Source organism: Trachypithecus francoisi, unplaced genomic scaffold, assembly GCF_009764315.1.
Source record: "Trachypithecus francoisi isolate TF-2019V2 unplaced genomic scaffold, Tfra_2.0 Lachesis_group1, whole genome shotgun sequence".
Taxonomy (NCBI): domain Eukaryota; kingdom Metazoa; phylum Chordata; class Mammalia; order Primates; family Cercopithecidae; genus Trachypithecus; species Trachypithecus francoisi.
In genome coordinates, this window is record NW_022681454.1 from 125090113 (window position 1) to 125113237 (window position 23125).

The window sequence follows — 23125 nt, forward strand, 5'->3', positions numbered from 1 at the left end:
ACTGATCAACAGCAGGAATGCACATCTTTTTGTTTGTTTGTTTGTTTATAAAGACCAGATCTTGCTCTGTCACCCAGGCTTCAGTGCAGTGGCACCATTATAGCTCACTGCAGCCTCGACCTCCTGGGCTCAAGTGATCCTTCTGCCTCAGCTTGGACTACGGGTACGCACCACCACACCCAGCTAATTTTTAAATTTTTTTCTAGAAAAGGGGTTTCCCTATGTTGCCCAGGCTGGTCTTGAACTCCTGGGCTCAAGCGATTGCCCCACTTCAGCCTCCCAAAGTGCTGGGATTATAGGCATGAGCCATTGCACACAGCCTCATGCATGTACATCTTAACGGCTTTTGGTACTTGCTAGAACCAAAACATTTGTATTTAACACTTTCACATGTTTGTGGGAAAAATTAGCCACTAATGGGAGGACATCGTCTATACAAATTCTCTTAAATGACTGATTACATGTTGAGGGCTGGCTGCATTCCATAACTATAAGCTAATAACTCAGTTGTGACTAAGGTAGAGAGACTTATTTCACTTGGTTCAAATCAAACTTAACAGTGAGTTCTTTGGGCTTGACTTTGAGTCTTTTTAACACTATGAAGTAAGAAGTGGTGAGAGATCAAAAATTAATCTGAGGGAGTCACTTTATGTATTTTAAGATGATTGCACTGGTGATATCACTGCCCAAGAAAGTTTGCAAGCACACAAGGACCTTTAATCTCTAATGCTTAAGCTTACTACAATAACATTTTTTCTTAAGAGAGAAAAAGGGGCACCAACAATTTAGAATTCCCTATGTCATTATAACTAAAAAAAAGTTTCCCTAGGACTTCTTTTCTCAAAGAAGCTGTCAAAATTGACCCAAAGTAATCCTCCTAAACTCTATGTCCTTGGTGAAGGTGTATCTCACCTTTACTTTTACTATAGTGAAAATAAAGTGGAAGTTATCAAGTAAGCAGAAAAAACTGTGTAATAACTTTTGATACCATATCATATTAAATCTATTCTAATCTGTTCTTATGATTGTATTGCCTTGATTACTTACATTTTAGAAAGCCTTATATTTCATGGTGCATAGGTAGGTGGCTTATAGTTGATAATATTTGGTGACTGGTTTCCACAAAGGGTTGCTCAGTTGATGCTTGCTTAGAAGTATAGCTATTTCTACGGTAAATAAGATTCTACTTACATCATTTTGGCTTATGGCATTTTTCCCACTTTTTTTTTTTTTTTTTTTGATTTGAGATAGCATCACTCCCTGTCCCCCAGGCTGGAGTGTAGTGGCATGATCTTGGCGCACTGCAACCTCCACCTCCTGGGTTCAAGTGATTCTCCCCGTCAGCCTCCCGAGTAGCTGAGATTACTGGTGTGCACCAACATGCCCACCTAATTTTTGTATTTTTACTAGAGACAAGGTTTCATCATGTTACCCAGGCTGGTATTGAACTTCTAGGCTCAAGCAATCCACCTGCCTCTGCCTCCCAAAGACTTTTCCCCTTATCTTGACATGCAATAAAAATGTTGGGCATTAGCCTCTTGGTCAAGAGTGAAACTCTTTATAATAGCATTGTTTCTGTGGAAAAATTAAAGTCTATTTATGTTTTATTGATTTGAAATAACTTTTACAGGAACTTAACTCACATAAATTAAAAATTGCTTGTCTTATAGGTCTTTTTTCTCTTTGTGTAAACTTATGGGATACGTGATCACAAACATTAATGCAGTTTAAAGTTGCTTTTAAGTAGTATGCCTTTTAATTAAGTTTGTACAGAAGAGGTGGATCCAGATCTTGGAGGATGGGACATGCCAGTCGGGGGAGTTTGAGGTGGGTTGTGTGGAGCCATTGAAGCTTTTGAGAATTTAAGTAACCAGAATAAATCAGAATTTTTGAAACTCTAATTGGGTCATTGAAAGAAGACAAGGAGATCTGTTAGAAAACTGGTTTAGGCATGAGATAAGGAAGGCCTGAGCTAATGTGCTGGCTTCGGAAGCAAACATAAAGAGAGAAAGGGATAAAGGCAATATCTGAAAGGACATAGGATGCTGAGTAAAAGTGAGGCATGAGGAGAAATGGTCAGAAGGACTGCAATTTTGTGTTTGAGGGAGTGAGGGTAGGGATTTGGCTTTTCTTTTGTCTGTCTTTTCTTTTCTTTTGAGACGGAGTTTTCACTCTTGTTGCCCAGGCTGGAGTGCAATGGTGTGATGTTGGCTTACTGCAACCTCTGCCTCCTGGGTTCAAGCAATTCTCCTGCTTCAGCCTCCTGAGTAGCTGGGATTACAGGTGCCTGCCACCACACCCAGCTAATTTTTGTATTTTTCAGTAGAGATGGGGTTTCCCCACGTTGACCAGGATGATCTTGAACTCCTGACCTCAGGTGATCCACCTGCCTCAGCCTCCCAAAATGCTGGGATTACTGGTGTGAGTCACCGCGCCCGGCCTGGCTTTTCTACCACTATTATCTACAGGTCTAAAGCAGTGCTTGGCATGTAGGAGGTACTCAATAAATATTTGCTGAAACAATGAAGGGCATTTGTATCATCAAAAATGAGATAAAGTTACCCATATGACATTCTCAAATTGATTCCTCCCTTAATATTTGTGTATCACCCACCTGGCACTCAGTGTGAATATTTACCAAGCATATAGTGTGGCTTTTTCTCTCACCAGTAGGCCTAATTTGGCAGACTGGTTTTGTAGTATAGCAGCCCTTCATCTTCCTCTTGGAGTGAATTTTAGCTTCCCTAAAGGGTGATGTTTGCATTATTTTTCCTTCATCTTTGGAACAAGAACTTCATTTGCTGATAGACCTTACTACTCATTTCCTTCCTCCGTAAAGTCAAGAAGAGCAATGCGTTGCATTAGTATTTGCTTGCTTTGTGTGGTGCATGGGAACCGGAAGGAAAAGGTTCACTTGCAGGGAGGAAGCCTAAGGAGCCAGGGCTTATGCCCAGAAATCCTTCATCAAATAAGGATTTATGGAATACAAGGACAGTCTAGAAAGGTGGAATCCCTGTCCTTGGGAAATTTAAGTAGAGGAGGCCAAAATGGTATGGTGGAAAGAGTCTAAACAGGAAATAAAGAAAACTCATGTGACATTGAGCAACTTACAATTTTCTTGGGTTTTATTTCCTTCATATGTTAAAAAAGAGAGACTTGGGTTAGATAATCTCAAAGACCCTTTCAAGCCCTAAAGCCTGTAATTCTTTTTCTGACCTTAAAAACACTGATGAACTATCATTTATTCCTCACCATCTCTTCTGTCTAGCTTCCTTCTGAATACTTCGCCTATGTTGCATGTTCCTCCCAGCACTTTCTTTAAGCCCTAACCAACATTCTGATTGTGTTTGTAGCTTATAATCATGGCAGCAAGTCTTCCTCATTTATTCAGACTTAATAACTTAGTCTATTTAAGTTAGGCAAAACATTTGTTGTGTTTGGAGCAGCTAGTTTGGTAGGATTGTAAAGGTGCCAGAAATTTATTAGGAGCTGCCTCAGACACATCAGCCTGTCTGCCCTTAGTGTCTGTGACCCACATATTTACATCCCACTGTTTCCTCTGAGTCACAACATTCCACTTAGGACTTGGTGGCTGTGGTTGGCCTTATCAACTCTAGTCCATCACCTGGAATCATTTTTCTTGCCTAATGCCACATGGACACATAGTCCTATCATAAGCATTAAAGAGTAAGCAGATGTCTTGTTAGGTGGCATCTCTTCTTGCTATTAAGGAAGGCCTGAGCTCACTCTTATATTCTTTGTTCAACAGATTTGTTACTGGACCATTGCCTATTCTGTTTTTAAAAAGCTATTACAGCATTTTTCCTCTCTGAGAAAATTCCTTGATAAATACATATAGGACTGTTGACATCAGATTCTTTTGTGTTTATTAAATTTGAGAAGTGGTTTTAACAAGGAGCTTAACAAGGAGGGCATGGTTTTAAGCTGACAATGTATTACTGGCTATAAAATACAGGGGAAGGCTGGGAATGGTGGCTTATGCCTATAATCCCAGCACTTTGGGAGGCCAAGGTGGGTGGACGGCTTGAGCCCAGGAACTTGAGACCAGCCTGGGCAACATAGGAAGATACTGTCTCTATAGAAAAATAAAAAATAAAATAAAATAAAATAAAATACAGGTGAAGACCGAACTAGAATACAGGGCCTGAGTAGAACTTCTAAACTTTGTTTATAAATGTAATAGTATTAAGTCCCTAAAAAAATACACTGTCTTTGAGAAGAACACATAAATGTTTAGAGATACCATATACCCAAAGGGAAGTATTACTCTGTTTTTCGTTGTTATTGTTTCAGATGCTTGGCTTACTGTCTGGAATTAGTAGCTATCGCATCTGGGTATTTACAGAGTTCTAGTGGGAGCTGTTAATGAACCCTTCATTCAAATCTAAGACTAACCAAGACTTTCAATTTCAGAGCTTTTTTCCTAGGAGAACTGATTTAGAAACTTGGAAAATGCATTTCTTCACAAACATGGCATAAACTTTCATAATATATGGACAAAAACAAGTCTCATCAAGGCCACATGCCTTAAAGGGTGCCTACTTAGGTAACTATAGTCAGATAGAATCCACCCAGTCCAAGTGCCTGCGATTGGGGCAGATTAACTACCGTCTAGTCTCATTCAAGTTCACATGTTGCTCAGGGCTTCCATTTCTTGACCTAGTGCTCCTCTGGGTGTCATGGATGTATAAGTTTCTTGGTAAGTCCTCAAGAGGCAGTTTATATGGGATTTAATAAGGTTTTGAGGATGAGTAGATGTCCATCTGTTAGATGCTGCAAGGGTGATGTGTAGGCTTTGTCAATGGTGGACTCTCACTCTACAGTTCCTCAGCTTGGCTGATATGTGGTTTTCATTAGAATAGTGCTGGGTGGTTGATGAGTATTGGCTCAGATTCCATACAGTTCTCTGGTATTAGTTATCATGTACTTCTTTCATGTCTATTCCTCTTCTTTACCAGCAAAGTCACCCACCACTACCATTTTTCTTTTAATCACAGCCCAAGTGATCCTCAGTTAACCTGGGAGATGAAGAGGGGATCATTTGCCTCTCTGTATTCCGTTTTCAATCTATTATTATGATTATGACATAAGCTCCATGCCCTGCTTCCTTCATTCTTGCTGTAGCTGTTCTAATTCTCTATAAGGCAATATGGATGCCTCAGATTGAGTAGGGTAAGGTCACTCCAAGGAAGTGCAGAACACTTTTTAAAAAACCACAAAGGTGGCTTGGGTGCAGTGGCTCATGCCTATTATCCCAGCACTTTGGGAGGCTGAGGCAGGCAAATCACGAGGTCAGGAGTTCGAGACCAGCCTGGCCAACATGGTAAAACCCTGTCTCTACTAAAAATACAAAAATTAGCTGGGTGTGGTGGTGGGCACCTGTAGTCCCAGCTACTCAGGAGGCTGAGGCAAGAGAATCGCTTGAACCCAGGAGGTGGAGGTTGCAGTGAGCTGAGATCAAGCCACTGCACTCCAGCCTGGGCGACAGAGTGAGACTCCATCTTGAAAAACAAAAACAAAAGCAAGACAACAACAAAAAAAACCCACAAAGGTTAATATTTCAAGTTATTACTTTACTATATATCTCAATGCAATAATTCCTGGAAGGGATTCCTTAACTTGGAGTTTTATAAAGATGTCAAAAGTAATTGTTGAAACTGTTGAACCTAGATTGTCAAAAGAAACCCTCCTGGTGATTAAAGCCTATGACTTAAAAAAAAAAAAGAGTACCTCTTTTGTAGAGGCCTTTTAGGGGTTCTGACATCCCTAAGAAGTTGATGAGAAACTATAATTTGTGTGGCTTAGAGAAGAGATTAGATAAGGATTCTGTTCCTCTTGTTACAAGTGGTCCAGAGAATCCTCTTCTAGACACTGAGTCCTTTATTCCTAATTCCTGTCTGATATGGTTTGGATTTGTGTCCCCACCCAGATCTCATCTAGAATTGGAGGAAGGGCCTGGTGGGAGGTGATTGTGTCATGGGGGTGAATTTCCCTCTTGCTGTTCTCGTGATAGTGAGTGAGTTCTCATGAGATCTGATGGTTTAAAAATGTGTGGCACTTCCCCCTTCATCCTCTCTCTCTCTACTGCCACCATGTGAAGAAGGTCCTTGCTTCCCATTTGCCTTCTGCTATGATTGTAAGTTTCCTAAGGCCTACCAGGCATGCTTCCTGTTAAGCCTGTGGAATTGTGAGTCAATTAAACCTCTATTTTTTTTTTCCATAAATTACCCAGTCTAAGGTAGTTCGTTGCAGCAGTGTGAAAATGGACTAATACACTGCCTTTACTTGTGCGTTGGCTTAAGTCTGGCATTAAGCCCTGAGCCTTTATCAGCTGGTTTCTCTGGGATGTTTTACCTCTCTGTACTGCTCTACCAGAACAGGCAATGGATATGCAACAACACGATTGTCTTTATAATGGGCTCAGTGTCAGTGTCTATGTCCTCCTTAGCAGATTAGTTCTTTTCGAGGGGTCAGACCCTTTTGTTCCACTGTGGTCAAGAGAGAGAAGTTTTACAGCTTTTTCGGTGGCTGTCTCACCTTTTTTTCCCCCATGCATATTCTGCTTATGTATGGCTCACCTTTCTTGAAGTCCCCCTTGTGGTCAGTAACATAAGACACTGGAGTCCAGTGGTACGGTCTTGGCTCACTGCAACCTCCACCTCCCAGGTTCAAGTGATCTTGTGCCTCAGCCTCCTGAGTAGCTGGGATTACAGGCCCATGCCACCACGCCTGGCTAATTTTTGTATATTTAATAGAGATGGGGTTTCACCATGTTGACCAGGCTGGTCTCGAACTCCTGGCCTCAAGTGATCCACCTGCCTCAGCCTCCAAAAGTGCTGGGATTACAGGCGTGAGCCACTGCGCCTGGCCAACGTACGACATCTTGAGCAATAACTTTATATATCTCCTGGTATCAGTAGCTTGGCACATTGGCTTTTCATCACTTCATTTTTATTCTCCCATGAATTACATTTGTTCTGAAGAGTTTGGCCTCTGTTGAGACTGAAAAGTTAGTCACCTTGACTACTTCTTGGTATTGTCATTGTAAATGTTATTTCCCAATGTGAAAGATGAGAACCTAACTTTCTCTTACTTATCTCCCCTGCACCTATCACATATTTGCACACTTCCCATTCCTTCATCCTCCTAATGTAGTGGTTTTAGTAGCATCGATATTCAGTGATTACATGATTATGATTATATAAATATTCAGTGATTACATGATATGATTATATATATAAACCCGTTTATCTGAGCCATGATAAAATTTCATCTCTGTATCACTTTTTATTTTCCCTGAAATTAATAATTTTTATGTTTATACATTTTTGTCTTCTTTGTGATTATATGCTTATATCAGGGGTCAGCAAACTGTCTCAAGGGAAAAATCCAGTCTGTTACCTGTTTTTGCAAATAAATTTGTTTTGCTTATTGTTTATGTCTGCTTTTGCCCTACAACAGTGTGATGGAGACTGTATGGCCTGAAAGACCTAAAATATTATCTGACCTTTTATAAGAAAAAATTGCAACCTCTAGCTTATTGTAATTCAACCTCAAACTACAAATGTTTAGTTTCTCTGCAATGTATTCAGAAGCATTCAGTATTCTACTGACTTCATTTCCTGGGGTAAGCTCTTCTGGAGCCTTCTGACTTGGTTTCTGACCTTTCAATTGGTCTGTTGTCCTATGGGCCTGGGACCCAGCTGTCAGGCTGTGTCCCCCTTTATCCTCCATCTGGAGATTCTCTTAGCTGTTTTCTGTAGTGTGTCATTTGTTAACTGTATGTCATGTCTTATTTCTTTTCTAGTGCTACTCTTTCATTTCAGTAGCACACATTCTCTTGCTTCCTGAGAAAGGATGAATGGAAAGTCAATTTTTTGAGACTTTGAATGTCTGAAGATGCTTTTTAAAAAATCTTTCCTTCATATTTGACTAATAGTTTGGGTTGCTTTAAAATTGTAGGTTGTAGAAAATTTTCTTCTGCTTTTTTTTTTTTGAGAGGTTCTTACTCTGTTGTCCAGGCTGGAGTTCAGTGACAATCATAAATCATAGTTCACTGCAACCTTGAACTGTTGGGCTTAAGTGATCCTCCCTCCTCAGCCTCCCAAGTAACTGGTACTACAAACATGTGCCCATCACTCCCAGCCAGTTTTTTATTTTTAGTAGAGACAAGATCTCTCTGTGTTGCACAGGCTGGTCTTGAATTTCTGGCCTTGAGCGATCCTTCTGCTTTGACCTCCCAAAGTGCTGAGATTACAGGCATGAGCCACTATACCCAGGTTCTGCTTTTGAAGCCATTATTCCCTTGTTTTCTAGCTTCCAATATTGTTGTTGGGATATCTAAAGCCATTTTGATTCCATTTGTTTTCTATATGACTTTAAAGGAAGTCTCTTCAGTGTTTATTGTATTGTCTCTTTTTCCCATCCTCTGCCATTTCATAATGTTATGCCTTGCTGTGGATCTATTTTCATTAGTTAGGCAGGCATTTAGTGAGTCTTTTTAATCTGAAAATTCATGTCCTTCAGTTCTGAGGATTGTTCTTGAATTATGTAGTTGATGTTTTCCTCCTGGGACATGCTTTAAGGCAGAGGTTTTTTTTTTTTTTTTGAAGAGAAAATATATTAACATTTATTAAGTGGAAGTGGATCATCATAAACTTCTTCAGGATGAGTAGGCTGAGGAGGGGGAAGAGGAGGGATTAATCCTACTGTCTCAGAGTGGCAGAGGCAGAAGAAAATCTGCATATAAGTGGACCCACACAGTTTAAACCTGTGTTGTTCAAGCATCAACTGTACATATATGTAACACCTGAGCTGGGCATTATCCACAAGTCCTCAGGCTACACTCTTGCTTTTGACCATAGGAACCATGAGAAAATCTCAGGCATTTCTTCAGGCTCTGCCTCTCGCCCTTGGGTTTGAATCCGTTTTATTCTTTTTGGTAAACTTTTTTATTTTTTATTATTGTACTTTAAGTTCTAGGGTACAAGTGCACAACGTGCAGGTTTGTTACATAGGTATACGTGTGGCATGTTGGTGTGCTGCACCCATTAACTCGTCATTTACATTAGGTATTTCTCCTAATGCTATCCCTCCCCCTGCCCCCCACCCCATGACAGGCCCTGGTGTGTGATGTTCCCTGCCCTGTGTCCAAGTGATCTCATTGTTCAATTCCCACTTATGAGTGAGAACATGCGGTGTTTGGTTTTCTGTCCTTGTGATAGTTTGCTCAGAATGATGGTTTCTGGCTGCATCCATGTCCCGCAAAGGACATGAACTAATCCTTTTTTATGGCTGCATAGTATTCTATGGTATATATGTGCCACATTTCCTTAATCCAGTCTATCATTGATGGACATTTGGGTTGGTTCCAAGTCTTTGCTATTGTGAATAGTGCTGCAGTAAACATATGTGTGCACGTGTCTTTATAATAGCATGATTTATAATCCTTTGGGTATATGCCCAGTAATGGGATGGCTGGGTCAAATGGTATTTCTAGTTCTAGATCCTTGAGGAATCGCCAAACTGTCTTCCACAATGGTTGAACTGGTTTACTCTCCCTCCAACAGTGTAAAAGCATTCCTATTTCTCCACATCCTCTCCAGCATCTGTTGTTTCCTGACTTTTTTTTTTTTTTTTTTTGAGACAGAGTCTCGCTCTGTCACCCAGGCTGGAGTGCAGTGGCGTGATCTCAGCTCATTGCAACCTCCGCCTCCTGGGTTCATGCCATTCTCCTGCCTCAGCCTCCCAAGTAGCTGGGACTACAGGTGCCCTCAACCATGCCTGGCTAATGTTTTTGTATTTTTTGTAGAGATGGGGTTTCATCGTGATAGCCAGGATGGTCTTGATTTCCTGACCTCATGATCCGCCTGCCTCAGCCTCCCAAAGTGTTGGGATTACAGGCATAAGCCACCGCGCCTGGCTGTTTCCTGACTTTTAATGATCGCCATTCTAACTGGTGTGAGATGGTATCTCATTGTGGTTTTAAGATTTGCATTTCTCTGATGATCAGTGATGATGAGCATTTTTCATGTGTCTGTTGGCTGCATAAATGTCTTCTTTTGAGAAGTGTCTGTTCCTATCCTTTGCCCACTTTTTGATGGGGTTGTTTTTTTCTTGTAAATTTGTTTAAGTTCTTTGTAGATTCTGGATATTAGAAGGTACTCATATTGTCAGATGGATAGATTGCAAAAAATTCCTCCCATTCTGTAGGTTGCCTGTTCACTCTGATGGTAGTTTCTTTTGCTGTGCAAAAGCTCTTTAGTTTAATTAGATCCCATTTGTCTATTTTGGCTTTTGTTGCCATTGCTTTTGGTGTTTTAGTCATGAGGTCGTTGCCCATGCCTATGTCCTGAATGGTATTGCCTACGTTTTCTTCTAGGGTTTTTATGGTTTTAGATCTGACATTTAAGTCTTTAATCCATCTTGAATTAATTTTTCTGTAAGGTATAAGGAAGGGGTCCAGTTTCAGCTTTCTATATATGGCTAGCCAGTTTTCCCAGTACCATTTATTAAATAGGGAATCCTTTCCCCATTTCTTGTTTTTGTCAGGTTTGTTGAAGATCAGATGGTTGTAGATGTGTGGTGTTATTTCTGAGGTCTCTGTTCTGTTGCATTGGTCTGTCTCTCTGTTTTGGTACCAGTACCATGCTGTTTTGGTTACTGTAGCCTTGTAGTACAGTTTGAAGGTATCTTCATCAGGTAATGGTGATGCTTCCAGCTTTGTTCTTTTTGCTTAGGATTGTCTTGGCAATACGGGCTCTTTTTTGGTTCCATATGAACTTTGAAATAGTTTTTTTCAATTCTCTGAAGAAAGTCATTGGTAGCTTGATGGGAATGGCATTGAATCTGTAAATTACCTTGGGCAGTATGGCCATTTTCACAATATTGATTATTCCTATCCATGAGCATGGAATGTTCTTCCATTTGTTTGTGTCCTCTTTTATTTCCTTGAGCAGTGGTTTGTAGTTCTCCTTGAAGAGGTCCTTTACATTGCTTGTAAGTTGGATTCCTAGATATTATATTCTCTTTGTAGCAATTGTAAATGGGAGTTCGCTCATGATTTGGCTCTCTGTTATTGGTGTATAGGAATGCTTGTGATGTTTTGCACATTGATTTTGTATCCTGAGACTTTGCTGAAGTTGCTTATCAGCTTAAGGAGATTTTGGGCTGAGACAATGGGGTTTTCTAAATATACAATCATGTCATCTGCAAACAGAGACAATTTGACTTCCTCTTTTCCTAATTGAATACCCTTTATTTCTTTCTCTTGCCTGATTGTCCTGGCCAGAACTTCCAACACTATGTTGAATAAAAGTCGTGAGAGGGCTTCCCTGTCTTGTGCCAGTTTTCAAAGGGAATGCTTCCAATTTTTGCCCATTTAGTATGATACAGTCTATGGGTTTGTCATAAATAGCTCTTATTATTTTGAGATATATTCCATCAATACCTAGTTTATGGAGAGTTTTTAGCATGAAGGGCTGTTGAATTTTGTTGAAGGCCTTTTCTGCATCTATTGAGATAATCATGTAATTTTTGTCATTGGTTCTGTTTATGTGATGGATTATGTTTATTTATTTGCATATGTTGAACCAGCCTTCCATCCCAGGAATGAAGCTGACTTGATTGTGGTGGATAAGCTTTTTGATGTGCTGCTGGATTCAGTTTGCCAATATTTTATTGAGGATTTTCGCATTGATGTTCGTCAGGTATATTGGTTTAAAATTCTCTTTTTTTGTTGTGTCTTTGCCAGACTTTGGTATCAGGATGATGCTGATCTCATAAAATGAGTTAGGGAAGATTCCTTCTTTTTCTGTTGATTGGAATAATTTCAGAAGGAATGGTACCAGCTCTTCTTTGTACCTCTGGTAGAATTTTTCTGTGAGTCTGTCTGGTTGTGGATTTTTTTTTTGGTTGGTAGGCTATTAATTATTGCCTCAATTTCAGAGCCTGTTATTCGTCTATTTAGAGATTCAACTTCTTCCTGGTTTAGTCTTGGGAGGGTGTATGTGTCCAGGAATTTATCCATTTCTTCATGATTTTCTAGTTTATTTGTGTAGAGCTTGTCTACAAGCCCTTCAAGATTGTCTAGTTTATTTTATAGTATTTTCTGATGGTAGTTTGTATTTCTGTGGGATCAGTGGTGATATCCCCTTTATCATTTTTTATTGCATCTATTTGATTCTTCTCTCTTTTCTTTGTTATTATTATTGTTGTTAGCAGTCTATCAAGTTTGTTGATCTTTTCAAAAAACCAGCTTTTGGATTCGTTGATTTTTTTGAAGGGTTTTTTATGTCTCTATCTCCTTCAGTTCTGCTCTGATCTTAGTTATTTCTTGCTTTCTGCTATCTTTTGAATTTGTTTGCCCTTTCTTCTCTAGTTCTTTCAATTGTGATGTTAGGGTGTTGATTTTAGATCTTTCCTGCTTTCCCTTGTGGGCACTTAGTGCAATAAATTTCCCTCTACACACTGCTTTAAATGTGTCCCAGAGATTCTGGTACGTTGTATGTTTGTTCTCATTGGTTTCAAAGAACATCTTTATTTCTACCTTCATTTTGTTATTTACCCAGTAGTGATTCAGGAGCAGGTTGTTCAGTTTCCATGTAGTTGTGCAGTTTTGAGTGAGTTTCTTAATCCTGAGTTCTAATTTAATTGCACTGTGGTCTGAGAGACAGTTTGTTGTGATTTCTGTTCTTTTACATTTGCTGAGGAGTGCTTTACTTCCAACTATGTGGTCAATTTTGGAGTAAGTGAGATGTGGTGCTGAGAAGAATGTATATTCTGTTGATTTGGGGGTGAAGAACTCTGTAGATTTTTATTAGGTCTGCTTGATGCAGAACTGAGTTCAAGTCCTGGACATCCTTGTTAACCTTCTGTCTCATTGATCTATTTAATATTGACAGTGGTGTGTTAAATTCTCCCATTATTTTTATCTGGGAGTCTAAGTCTCTTTGTAGGTCTCTAAGGACTTGCTTTATGAATCTGGGTGCTCCTGTATTGGGTGCATATATATTTAGGATTGTTAGCTCTTCTTTTTGAATTGATCTCTTTACCATTATGTAATGACCTTCTTTATCTCTTTTGATCTTTGTTGGTTTAAAGTCTGTTTTATCAGAGAGTAGGATTGCAACTCCTGCTTTGTTTTGCTTTCCATTTGCTTGGTAAATATTCCTCCATCCCTCTATTTTAAGCCTATGTGTCTTTGCACATGAGATAGGTCTCCTGAATACAGCACATTGATGAGTCTTGACTCTTTATCCAATTTGACAGTCTGTGTCTTTTAATTGTGGCATTTAGCCCGTTTACATTTAAGGTTAATATTGTTATGTGTAAATTTGATCCTGTCGTTATGATGCTAGCTGGTTATTTTGCCCATTAGTTGATGCAGTTTCTTCATAGTGTCAATGGTCTTTATAATTTGGCATGTTTTTGCAGTGGCTGGTACTGGTTGTTCCTTTCCATGTTTAGTGCTTCCTTCAGGATCTCTTGTAAGGCAGGCCTAGTGGTGACAAAATCTGTCAACATTTGCTTGTCTGTAAAGGATTTTATTTCTCCTTCACTTATGAAGCTTAGTTTGGCTGGATATGAAATTCTGGGTTGAAAATTATTTTCTTTTTTTTTATTTTTTTTATTTTTTTATTTTTTTATTTTTTATTATACTTTAAGTTCTAGGGTACATGTGCATAACGTTTATATCATGTATAACTCCCCAATGCAATCCCTCCCTCCTCCCCCCTCCCCATGATAGGCCCCAGTGTGTGATGTTCCCCTTCCCGAGTCCAAGTGATCTCATTGTTCAGTTCCCACCTATGAGTGAGAACATGCGGTGTTTGGTTTCTCTTCTTGTGATAGTTTGCTAAGAATGATGGTTTCCAGCTGCATCCATGTCCCTACAAAGGACGCAAACTCATCCTTTTTGATGGCTGCATAGTATTCCATGGTGTATATGTGCCACATTTTCTTAATCCAGTCTGTCACAGATGGACATTTGGGTTGATTCCAAGTCTTGCTATTGTGAATAGTGCCGCAATAAACATACGTGTGCATGTGTCTTTGTAGTAGAGTAATTTATAATCCTTTGGGTATATACCCAGTAGTGGGATGGCTGGGTCATATGGTACATCTAGTTCTAGATCCTTGAGGAATCGCCATACTGTTTTCCATAATGGTTGAACTAGTTTACAATCCCACCAACAGTGTAAAAGTGTTCCTATTTCTCCACATCCTCTCCAACATCTATTGTTTCCTGACTTCTTAATGATTGCCATTCTAACTGGTGTGAGATGGTATCTCATTGTGGTTTTGATTTGCATTTCTCTGATGGCGAGTGATGACGAGCATTTTTTCATGTGTCTGTTGGCTGTATGGATGTCTTCTTTTGAGAAATGTCTGTTCATATCCTTTGCCCACTTTTTGATGGGGTTGTTTGTTTTTTTCTTGTATATTTGTTTGAGTTCTTTGTAGATTCTGGATATTAGCCCTTGTCAGATGAGTAGGTTGCAAAAATTTTCTCCCATTCTGTAGGTTGCCTGTTCACTCTGATGGTAGTTTCTTTTGCTGTGCAAAAGCTCTTTAGTTTAATGAGATCCCATTTGTCAATTTTTGCTTTTGCTGCCGTTGCTTTTGGTGTTTTAGACATGAAGTCCTTGCCCATGCCTATGTCCTGAATGGTACTACCTAGATTTTCTTCTAGGGTTTTTATGGTATTAGGTCTAACATTTAAGTCTCTAATCCATCTTGAATTAATTTTCGTATAAGGGGTAAGGAAAGGATCCAGTTTCAGCTTTCTACTTGTGGCTAGCCAATTTTCCCAGCACCATTTATTAAATAGGGAATCCTTTCCCCATTTCTTGTTTTTGTCAGGTTTGTCAAAGATCAGATGGCTGTAGATGTGTGGTATTATTTCTGGGACTCTGTTCTGTTCCACTGGTCTATTTCTCTGTTGTGGTACCAGTACCATGCTGTTTTGGTTACTGTAGCCTTGTAATATAGTTTGAAGTCAGGTAGCGTGACGCCTCCAGCTTTGTCCTTTTGACCTAGGATTGTCTTGGCAATGCGGGCTCTTTTTTGGTTCCATATGAACTTTAAAGCAGTTTTTTCCAATTCTGTGAAGAAACTCATTGGTAGCTTGATGGGGATGGCATTGAATCTATAAATAACCTTGGGCAGTATGGCCATTTTCACGATATTGATTCTTCCTATCCATGAGCATGGTATGTTCTTCCATTTGTTTGTGTCCTCTTTGATTTCACTGAGCAGTGGTTTGTAGTTCTCCTTGAAGAGGTCCTTTACATCCCTTGTAAGCTGGATTCCTAGGTATTTTATTCTCTTTGAAGCAATTGTGAATGGAAGTTCATTCCTGACTTGGCTCTCTGCTTGTCTGTTACTGGTGTATAAGAATGCTTGTGATTTTTGCACATTAATTTTGTATCCTGAGACTTTGCTGAAGTTGCTTATCAGCTTAAGGAGATTTTGGGCTGAGACGATGGGTTTTTCTAAATATACAATCATGTCATCTGCAAACAGGGACAATTTGACTTCTTCTTTTCCTAACTGGATACCCTTGATTTCTTTCTCTTGCCTGATTGCCCTAGCCAGAACTTCCAACACTATGTTGAATAGGAGTGGTGAGAGAGGGCATCCCTGTCTTGTGCCAGTTTTCAAAGGGAATTTTTCCAGTTTTTGCCCATTCAGTATGATATTAGCTGTGGGTTTGTCGTAAATAGCTCTTATTATTTTGAGGTACGTTCCATCAATACCGAATTTATTGAGCGTTTTTAGCATAAAGGGCTGTTGAATTTTGTCAAAAGCCTTTTCTGCATCTATTGAGATAATCATGTGGTTCTTGTCTTTGGTTCTGTTTATATGCTGGATTACATTTATTGATTTGCGAATGTTGAACCAGCCTTGCATCCCAGGGATGAAGCCCACTTGATCATGGTGGATAAGCTTTTTGATGTGCTGCTGAATCCGGTTTGCCAGTATTTTATTGAGAATTTTTGCATCGATGTTCATCAGGGATATTGGTCTAAAATTCTCTTTTTTTGTTGTGTCTCTGCCAGGCTTTGGTATCAGGATGATGTTGGCCTCATAAAATGAGTTAGGGAGGATTCCCTCTTTTTCTATTGATTGGAATAGTTTCAGAAGGAATGGTACCAGCTCCTCCTTGTACCTCTGGTAGAATTCAGCTGTGAATCCATCTGGTCCTGGACTTTTTTTCGTGGGTAGGCTATTAATTGTTGCCTCAATTTCAGAGCCTGTTATTGGTCTATTCAGGGATTCAACTTCTTCCTGGTTCAGTCTTGGGAGCGTGTAATTGTCCAGGAAATTATCCATTTCTTCTAGATTTTCTAGTCGATTTGCGTAGAGGCATTTATAGTATTCTCTGATGGTTGTTTGTATTTCTGTGGGGTCGGTGGTGATATCCCCTTTATCATTTTTTATTGCGTCTATTTGATTCCTCTCTCTTTTCTTCTTTATTAGTCTTGCTAGCGGTCTGTCAATTTTGTTGATCTTTTCAAAAAACCAACTCCTGGATTCATTGATTTTTTGGAGGGTTTTTTGTGACTCTATCTCCTTCAGTTCTGCTCTGATCTTAGTTATTTCTTGCCTTCTGCTAGCTTTTGAATGTGTTTGCTCTTGCCTCTCTAGTTCTTTTAATTGTGATGTTAAAGTGTCAATTTTAGATCTTTCCTGCTTTCTCTTGTGGGCATTTAGTGCTATAAATTTCCCTCTACACACTGCTTTAAATGTGTCCAGAGATTCTGGTATGTTGTATCTTTGTTCTCATTGGTTTCAAAGAACATCTTTATTTCTGCTTTCATTTCGTTATGTACCCAGTAGTCATTCAGGAGCAGGTTATTCAGTTTCCATGTAGTTGAGCGGTTTTGATTGAGTTTCTTAGTCCTGAGTTCTAGTTTGATTGCACAGTGGTCTGAGAGACAGTTTGTTATAATTTCTGTTCTTGTACATTTGCTGAGGAGTGCTTTACTTCCAATTATGTGGTCAATTTTGGAATAAGTGCGATGTGGTGCTGAGAAGAATGTATATTCTGTTGATTTGGGGTGGAGAGTTCTATAGATGTCTATTAGGTCCGCTTGGTGCAGAGATGAGTTCAATTCCTGGATATCCTTGTTAACTTTCTGTCTTGTTGATCTGTCTAATGTTGACAGTGGAGTGTTGAAATCTCCCATTATTATTGTATGGGAGTCTAAGTCTCTTTGTAGGTCTCTAAGGACTTGCTTTATGAATCTGGGTGCTCCTGTATTGGGTGCATATATATTTAGGAGAGTTAGCTCTTCCTGTTGAATTGATCCCTTTACCATTATGTAATGGCCTTCTTTGTCTCTTTTGATCTTTGATGGTTTAAAGTCTGTTTTATCAGAGACTAGGATTGCAACCCCTGCTTTTTTTTGTTCTCCATTTGCTTGGTAGATCTTTCTCCATCCCTTTATTTTGAGCCTATGTATGTCTCTGCATGTGAGATGGGTCTCCTGAATACAGCAGACTGATGGGTCTTGACTCTTTATCCAGTTTGCCAGTCTGTGTCTTTTAATTGGAGCATTTAGTCCATTGACATTTAAGGTTAATATTGTTATGTGTGAACTTGATCCTGTCATTATGATATTAACTGGTTATTTTGCTCATTAGTTGATGCAGTTTCTTCCTAGCCTCGATGGTCTTTACATTTTGGCATGTTTTTGCAATGGCTGGTACCGGTTGTTCCTTTCCATGTTTAGGGCTTCCTTCAGGGTCTCTTGTAAGGCAGGCCTGGTGGTGACAAAATCTCTAAGCATTTGCTTATCTGTAAAGGATTTTATTTCTCCTTCACTGATGAAACTTAGTTTGGCTGGATATGAAATTCTGGGTTGAAAATTCTTTTCTTTAAGAACGTTGAATATTGGCCCCCACTCTCTTCTGGCTTGTAGAGTTTCTGCAGAGAGATCTGCTGTTAGTCTGATGGGCTTCCCTTTGTGGGTAACCCGACCTTTCTCTCTGGCTGCCCTTAAGATTTTTTCCTTCATTTCAACTTTGGTGAATCTGGCAATTATGTGTCTTGAGTTGCTCTTCTGGAGGAGTATCTTTGTGGCGTTCTCTGTATTTCCTGAATTTGAATGTTGGCCTGCCCTACTAGGTGGGGAAGTTCTCCTGGATGATATCCTGAAGAGTGTTTTCCAACTTGGTTCCATTTTCCCCCTCACTTTCAGGCACCCCAATCAGACGTAGATTTGGTCTTTTTACATAATCCCATACTTCTTGCAGGCTTTGTTCATTTCTTTTTCTTCTTTTTTCTTTTGGTTTCTCTTCTCGCTTCATTTCATTCATTTGATCCTCAATCGCTGATACTCTTTCTTCCAGTTGATCGAGTCGGTTACTGAAGCTTGTGCATTTGTCACGTATTTCTCGTGTCATGGTTTTCATCTCTGTCATTTCGTTTATGATCTTCTCTGCATTAATTAGTCTAGCTGTCAATTCTTCCACTTTTTTTTCAAGATTTTTAGTTTCTTTGCGCTGGGTACGTAATTCCTCCTTTAGCTCTGAGAAGTTTGATGGACTGAAGCCTTCTTCTCTCATCTCGTCAAAGTCATTCTCTGACCAGCTTTGATCCGTTGCTGGCGATGGGCTGCGCTCCTTTGCAGGGGGAGATGCGCTCTTATTTTTTGAATTTCCAGCTTTTCTGCCCTGCTTTTTCCCCATCTTTGTGGTTTTATCTGTCTCTGGTCTTTGATGATGGTGACGTACTGATGGGGTTTTGGTATAGGTGTCCTTCCTGTTTGATAGTTTTCCGTCTGACAGTCGGAAGGACTGTCTGTTGGTCTGTTGGAGATTGCTTGAGGTCCACTCCAGACCCTGTTTGCCTGGGTATCAGCAGCAGAGGTTGCCAAAGATAGAATATTGCTGAGCAGCGAGTGTACCTGTCTGATTCTTCCTTTGGAAGTTTCCTCTCAGGGATGACTCCACCCTGTGAGGTGTGGGGTGTCAGACTGCCCCTAGTGGGGGATGTCTCCCAGCTAGGCTACTCAGGGGTCAGGGACCCACCTGAGCAGGCAGTCTGTCCGTTCTCGGATCTCAACCTCCGCGTTGGGAGATCCATGGCTCTCCCCAAAGCTGTCAGACAGAGTCGTTCGCCTCTGCACCGCCCCCGCTGCTTTCCCTATTGGACCTCAGCTGTGGGCTGTCCCCAGAGGTGGAGTCTACAGAGACAGGCAGGTTTCCTTGAGCTGCTGTGAGCTCCACCCAGTTCGAGCTTCCCAGCGGCTTTGTTTACCTACTTAAGCCTCAGCAATGGCGGGCGCCCCTCCCCCAGCCTCGCTGCTGCCTTGCGGATAGATCGCCGCAGACGGCTGTGTTAGCAGTGAGGGAGGCTCCGTGGGCGTGGGACCCTCCCGGCCAGGTGTGGGATATATTCTCCTGGTGTGCCTGTTTCCTTAAAGCGCAGTATTGGGGTGGGAGTTACGCGATTTTCCAGGTGTTATGTGTCTCAGTTCCCCTGGCTAGGAAAACGGATTCCTTCCCCCTTGCGCTTCCAGGTGAGGCGATGCCTCGCCCTGCTTCAGCTCACGCTGGTCAGGCTGCAGCAGCTGACCAGCACCGATTGTCCGGCACTCCCTAGAGAGATGACCCCAGTACCTCAGTTGAAAATGCAGAAATCACCGGTCTTCTGTGTTACTCGCGCTGGGAGTTGGAGACTGGAGCTGTTCCTATTCGGCCATCTTGCTCCGCCTCCGAAAATTATTTTCTTTAAGAAGTTTAATGTTGGTCCCCACTTTCTTCTGGCTTGTAGAGTTTCAAGGCAGAGGAGTGTATACAGTTACCTGGGAGAATTTTTAAAATATTTTTTCCCCCATGCCCAAACCCCAATCTTAGAGTTTATGACATGTATCTGGGTATGACTCTCAGTTTATAGTTTGAAAAAGCTCTTGGAGTAGTTCTGAGAGGCACCCCTGGATAAGAGCCATTACTTTGGGGTGATGACTCTTAGAGTATGATCTGAAGTATATGGCATCATGGAGCAAAATGGTTTGGAAAAAATAATTTTAAAAATCAAACCTAGGCTCAATGAGTCCTGTGCAACCATCAGACGTCACACTTAGTTGCTGGCTGACTTTGGGCAAGTATTAAATAGGGATAATGATGATGGGAATGACAATCATGATGATGGTGATAAAGTAGCGTGGGTTTTTGTGAGGTTAAATTTAAAAGTGCCTATCGAAATGCCTGGCAACATAGTAAGTCCTAGACTTTCTCTCCCAAACCCCTACATGTGATAAGAAAAATAGATTAGTGTTAGGATTGTTTCTATATTTTAAAGTAACATGTAAACTATAGCCTGTGCTGTATCAGAAGGACAGTGGATACCATGTAGTGCTCTGGTTGTGAGTAGTTCATACTTCACATTCTCACTGCACTTGGGAGCTTGGTTTATATTGTGTCAACTCACATGTTTAGCTCTTATGTCGCATTATAATTGCTCTCTGATAGTTTTGATGGACATATTGCCTACCTAGTCAGATGATAAACTACACAAAGTTAGGGATACCGTCCATTAACTTTGAATCATCCGTAGTTCCTCGTACAGGGTTCTGCAGATCAAACATTTCTATTCTTAGTGATAACAGCTTGAAATGAAACATTTACTCATTCTTCTTATTGGTTGAAGGGATAGAACGTGAATAAAACAGAGCTTAGGAGTTTTGGAGAATGTGATTACCAACTCAGATATCCAGCAAGATGTTTCTTAGCAGTTGTCTGGATGACAACATGATGATCCTGATTTATTATTGCTTTGCTTTAAATACCACTTAGGAGATAATAGCAATAAGTTATCTGTACTTACTGTTGACTCTGGTTTCCTATAAATCCCTTCACTGTTCTTGGGTAATGTTATTGTCATACAAAAAAATTGCAATATGTAAAACATGCATAGTTTCTATTTTATTTATAAGATCCATTAGAGCAAGAACCTTGCCTTAATAGTATTCATATTTCCTGTGCCTAGACTAGTGCCTGACACATTATAAGCACTCAGAATAAATTATGTTGGATGACTCTTCATACTTATTCATAATGCTAAGTAAGGCTACAGGCCAGTAGTTCTTTGGGGTGCTGAAAGTGTGCTGGTTTTCAAAATAGAACATTAGTTTTTCTCAGACTTCTGAAAATTTGTGGTCTTCTAGGCATTCTAGGTATTTGACCATAAATAATCTGTAATCATTTTATTTATGAAATTCACCAAATATCTTCTTTTTTTTTTTTTTTTTTTTTTGGAGACAGAGTCTCACTGTGTCACCCTGGCTGGAGTGTAGTGGCATGATCTTGGCTCACTGCAACCTCTGCCTCCTGAGTTCAAGCAATTCTCATGCCTCAGCCTCCTAAGTAGCTGGGATTACAGGCACCCATCACCACACTCGGCTAATTTTTGTATTTTTAGTAGAGACAGGGTTTTACCATGTTGGCCAGGCTGGTCTTGAACTTCTGACCTCAAGAGATCCACTTGCCTTGGCCTCCTAAAGTGCTGGGATTACAGGCGTGAACCATTATACCCAGCCTCCTATTTTTAAGTTTCTCTGAAATTTTACTGAAAGAATTAACTTATTTATTTATAGAACAATTAAATTAGATCTAATATTTGATAATTCAAACAATGTACACATGCATATATTGATAAGTATATTTTAATAAAAAATGTTTTCACTGTGGAATATCCTAGAATTGTATCACATTAGAAAATTATTTAACTGACAAATGATTTTTTATTGTAGTAAAATTCAGTTAATATAAAATTTGCAGTTTAAATAATGTCTTTCCCTACTGCCTGTAAAATTGCAAAATTGCAGAGTAACTTTTTTTTTTTTTTACACAGGGTCTTACTCTGTTGCCCAGGCCTGAGTGCAGTGGCACAAACAGAGCTCACTGCAACCTTGACCTCCCGGTTTCAAGCCTCTGCTTCTCAAGTAGCCAGGACTACAGGCGCGTGGCACCATGCCTGGTTGTTTTAAATTTTTAATTTTTTTTTGTAGAGATTAGGTCTCTCTATGTTGGTCAGGTTGGTCTTGGACTCCTGGGCTCAAATGATCCTCCTGCCTCAATCTTCCAAAGTGCTCGGGCTACAGGTGTAAGCCACTGTGCTCAGCTCAGATTAAGCATTTTTAAAGCATACAATTCATTGTCATTTAGGACATTCACATTGTTGTGCAACTATCACCACTATCTAGCTCCAGAACATTTTCATCACCCCAGATGGAAACAGGAGACATTAAGCAGCCACTCCCCATCCTCCCCTACCCACAGCTCCTGGAAACTACTAATCTGTTTTCTGTCTCTATAGATTTGCCTGTTCTTGGATATTTCGTATAAATGGGATCATACCATTTACAGTCACAAAGCCTTTTGTGACTGGCTTCTTTAACTTAACATGATGTTTTTAAGGTTCATGGATGCTGAGGCATATCTCAGGACTTCATTCTATTTTAAGGCTGAAAATATTCTGTTGGATGGTTATACCATGTTTATTTGTTTGCTCATGGATTGATGGACATTTGTATTTTTTCTATCTTTGGCTAGTAGAAAATAGTCCTGCTGTGAACACTGGTGTATGAGTATCTGCTTGACTCCCTGTTTTCAATTCTTTTGGGCATATACCTAGGAATAAAATTGCTGGGTCATATAGTATTTTGTGTTTGACTTATTGAGGAATCACCAAAAGGCTACACACTGTACATTCCCACCAGCAATGTATGAGAGTTCTGATTTCTCCATATACTCATCAGCACTTACTGTTTTCTGTTTTTTTTTTTTGTTGTTGTTAATTATAGCCAATCTACAAATGATTTTAAACTTTGTTACAAATTCTTACCCCTCTGTGGGATCATATTTATAACCCCGCATAGCATATTTCTGGGACAGTTTTGATATTTGATCCACTTGCTCTCTGGGCAGAGGGAGTGTGATTTCTGTAATGCTAACTGTGCTCTCCAGCCGCCCGGCATTGTGTTGTTTGGGTGTCGGGGAGTGTCAGACTTGGAATGTTACTGTTGATTGCTGTGGACAGTTTTCATCTCTGAAGGGAAGATTTACAGGTTTGTGGCTAGAGTGAAGACTGTTC

General features: G+C 40.1%; 1 long non-coding RNA gene across 5 annotated transcripts in view; it reads left to right on the forward strand.

The window, feature by feature from the left end:
• The window catches only part of LOC117085903, a 294414-nt gene that overhangs the window by 48439 nt on the left and 222850 nt on the right, over positions 1-23125 (forward strand). The window lies entirely within an intron of this gene.